The sequence below is a fragment of the Stylophora pistillata genome, chromosome 5, assembly GCF_964205215.1.
Source record: "Stylophora pistillata chromosome 5, jaStyPist1.2, whole genome shotgun sequence".
Taxonomy (NCBI): Eukaryota; Metazoa; Cnidaria; class Anthozoa; order Scleractinia; family Pocilloporidae; genus Stylophora; species Stylophora pistillata.
The window spans coordinates 16,253,179-16,257,502 of NC_142523.1; the positions used below are offsets into that span (position 1 = coordinate 16,253,179).

At 39.8% G+C, this 4,324-nt stretch overlaps 1 pseudogene; it reads left to right on the plus strand.

Moving 5' to 3' along the window:
- Positions 1 to 1,030: 1,030 nt before the first annotated feature.
- Positions 1,031 to 2,462, plus strand: LOC148730546 (uncharacterized; annotated as a pseudogene).
- Positions 2,463 to 4,324: the final 1,862 nt, after the last annotated feature.

The following is a 4,324-nucleotide window of genomic DNA, read 5'->3' on the forward strand; positions in this document are numbered from 1 at the left end:
CTCAGGACCATTTGGCTGAATCTCACTAACAGTCGACGTTTGAAAATTACACTGACCATTGTCGGTCTCTCGCAGTAGTGTAGGTCGTTGAATTGATTGTTCGGTAGATCTCAAATAATTGGCATCTTGCGTATCAGTTGTGTCTCTAGATTTCTTGTGATTTAATTCAAACAGCTTATCCTTTAAAGCGGGACCATCGCAGCCCTGAAAGTTCAGAGTTCTTTGTTTCTTGCAGTACCAATTGATGATGATATTGTCGTTTAAACATTTAAATTGCTTTGTGTTCCCACCAGGCGTTAGCCACTTTCCTTGCAGTTTTAGCAAATTTTCCACGAATTTCTTTAGTGACTCCAAGTCATTCATCCATACCAACTTCCCGTCATTAAGATGAACATATTCTAACTCACAAGACTTTCGATTGAGCGAGGACGACACGGTTTCTAAAACATTAACGGCATCAGCATCGGAGCTAAAGAAATTCCGTCCGTCCGCCATGACATCCATGACTATATTTATGGTGGTTAAGCTTCAAATAGCGCATAAAACATTTTTTTTTTGTGAAGGACACCCGCGAAGGTCTATCGTATCCCTAAATTCTCGTTTGCTCAATTCAAACCACATGATCATATGGCTATTGATAACATGATGACCATAGTACGCACAGTCTGATTGGTAATTTCAGTTTCCAAGCGGATGTTCTATCAGGTTACAGAGCTCGCTTGTGACTAGCTATGTCACAAAAGCAAGAGAACGCATTTTCTGGGTTCTATAACGTGATAAAGCCACTTGGAATAATGGGAAGACACTCGTTTTCTCTCAACATTCCGCGTGGCCGTATTTGATTTTCGAGCAGTTTAAAACTTTGTTATCATTTAGTTTCGGCGCCTTCTTATCAAGATTCTTTTTAAATCATGGTAACTGACATCCTACATCTGTTGAAATTCTCTATGATATAAATACGCACCTACAGAAGGGGATATTTTACAGAGAAAACAAAGTTTTTACGTAAAGCAATCATCAAAGTGTGGCATCACTTCTTATGACGGCTGTTTTGGTGTCTTTATTTCCAGGAGTAAGTTTAATGGGAACAACTACCAGCCCTCAACAACACAATGCTCAAGCTGGCGCTGACCAAAACCCATGTGAGGTACGCCTTATGTCTTAATGACGATTATTTACCAAACTAGAATTGCGATCGTCGTATGTTTACTTCATTAATTATATAAGTATTCATTTCCAAGCTAAGGGCAAAACAAATCCCTTATCAATAATAACTTTTTAAAGACAAAGTAGAATATTGCTGTAAATATTTTCTTTCGGGAATGTCTACGCTACACTGCGAGATCCTTTACTGCTCCCAGCTGTCTCCTGAAGTTTACCAAGTGATTACTTCTCGAGGAAACTACTGTGTTACCTCAGCCGGCAAGTAAATGTCAATGAATATCTAGTAAGTCGAGCCAATTACTAAATTTTCCTTGTTCTTTACAGAAATCTATCTCCGCTCGAGGATTTTCTGGGATTCCAGGATCCAATGGCATACCAGGAATGCCTGGAATTCCTTGAACCCCGAGGTCGCGAGGACAACAAGGAAAAGATGGAGTTAAGGGAAAGCCTGGTCTCAAGGGACCAAGAGGCATGACAGGGACAAGAGAAGAAAAAGGAAATCAAGGCTTGCGTGGAAAAAATGGAATGATAGGAATAAGAAGAGATAAAGGTGACCAAGGGTCACGTGGTGTCAGTGGACCGCCAAGAATGAAGATTGTAAAAGGAGAGCTGGGACCTAGGGGCGAGAAAGGAGAAAGTGTGAATAGTGCAGTGTCACAGGCCAACTGGAAACAGTGTGTGTGGAAAAATATGAATAATGGTGCCAATAATGGGAAATCAAGGTGAAGAAATATCTACAAGCATGCGATGAAACATAAATTCAGCATTCTATAACAACCATATCGGAAAAGGAGATTTTTTAAAATGCTACTGAACCTAAACTATTAATTGACTTTAGTACAATTCTGCACTTCATAGGAGGCAGGACAAGTACAAGGTCATTTTAATTCCCTATCTTGCTATTGGTAAAAATAATTCTTTGAAGTAAGATTGTCTTCTTGTTATTGGTAAAAGGATTGCTCATTCAACAAGCTGCAGTCTGATACAGCCGTTAAAGTCTCATTCCAGGGTAATATGAGAGTCTTTGGCAGTACTCATTGTAACTGGTGGTTCTTCAAGTTTAATGGAAATGAACGCAGTGGACCAATAACAACTGAGGCTGTTGTGTACAACGCTTGGTCATCTGGGAGTCTTAATCTGCTTCACCACAGATCATTTGATGGATACTGTGAAAACATTCCACAGGGCGTCGTTACTGTGGAACTATGGGTAGGGCAGTGCAGTGGTCGTTCATTGGGTGATGCTTACACTGGATGGGAATAATAATGATAGAGGAAGTGTCTAGAGCCCAGTCCTAATCAGCCCTGTTGCTTTCTCTGAAAAATGCAGTAGGATATTCCATTTTCATTCAGCCATTATTTCAGGTTTCATAATTTTCTCATTTTTCCAACATCCCCAATAAATCAAAGTTACCTTTTGTCACAAGCACTTTCTCAAAAATAGGATTTCATTACTCCGATTTAAAACTTCTGCTCTATTAAACTTTTCTTTACATGTTTTAACTCATACTGTATAGTTATTTAGGATTGTTTGTTGAGTTTTTTCCCTGAATGAGTTGAAGTTTGTTTCTGTAATAAAACAATAACAATAAACAATAAAACTTCTCGACTTGTGTTATTAAACATGATGACAGTATGAGCTTCTTTGCATTTTAGAAGCATTAGAGAGGTTTTCCCACCGTTTTCGTACCTCACTTCCACCTATAACCAAAAAGATACACACTTATCATGAGCGGATCCAGAAATTTTTGATTGGGAGGGTCCAAACTTTTGTTCAGAAAGGACTGTTGGACTCTTTTGAGGCAGATTACTTCTCTCCCACATCCCCCACACCCCCTCCCACCAGTCGCGGTTGCACGTTATAATACGGCCTTGGCCGCTTACCGTTTACTTGGATTCATTAAAAAAATCAGCCAGTTAAAAATTGATATACGATCCTGTCGATGTAAGAATTTCAGTCTCAAAGTGGTAAGCGTCAGGTCTGATAGGGGGCGTCCGGACCCCCCGGACCTTCCCCCTGGATCCGCCACTGCTTATATGCCTACTTGTTGTGTTTTCTGAACCATCTGTGCTCAGTGTGAGATAGAGGCACACATGACCATTTGAAAAACAATGTAAGCACTGGCGGCTTATATTCTAGAGATAACCTCCGTAATCAGAAAACACTCACAGATGTGAACCTTACACTGATTACAATGCTTATAACACATAAAATAATGATAATCGTAGAAACATCAAATTTGACAAAAGATTAACAAGAACCACAAAAATATCATTCTCAACACAAATCTGTAGTTTGTAACATTAAAACACATTCATTGAGTTTAGAGATGAAATCATGACGCCGCCTCATGATCGGCGTAGAGCAAACAAACGGTGTTTGGCATGTTTTTTATTAGTTAATGATCGATCCAGAATACGTACATCCCCTTATTGACTGAAAGGTTAAAAGATGTGAGATATTAGGGGGAAACTTGGTTGGGCAAATATGTTAAGCAGAAATTAATACACGACTCGGGCAGTCAGAGGGCCAATAACAAAAATCAACCAATCAAAATACTCTATTGCCGGTCAATATTCTCTCAGTATTGGACCTGGCACTGTCCCGAATGGTCCCGAAGGATACCGCACTTGTGTCCCTTTGAACTTCAGTCGTATAATAAATCTCTTATTAACCAAGCTTGCTCGGGACCGTACTGGAAGAATAGCGGCCCTCGGTCTTTTTTGTACGGACCTCGCTGCGCTCGGTCCGTACTGTCAAGAGCTCGGGCCGATATTCTCCCAGTACGCCCCTCACGCTTGGTTAATAAGATATATTATATATCAAGCCGGTCTCGGATCCGAAAGCCTCCTTCTCTTATGTATCGGGACTACAACATTTCCTCTCTGATTTATTCAACTCTGAATCTAAATCGTGAAACAACTTCTTAAGACTACAACTCCAGCTAAGAATACTGAATTGCTATCAACAAAAAGGTATTTACGTGCTTATATTCTCACCTGGTGGTGTTTTCTTACCTTCAAAGTTGACACCATACCTGTGCTCCACGCAAGATAGCGGCACATTTGACCTGTGATAAACAATTTGAAGCATTTTAATAAAAGGATTAAATCAACGATAACCTTCATAATTAGAATGCATTTATTAATGTGAACCTAAC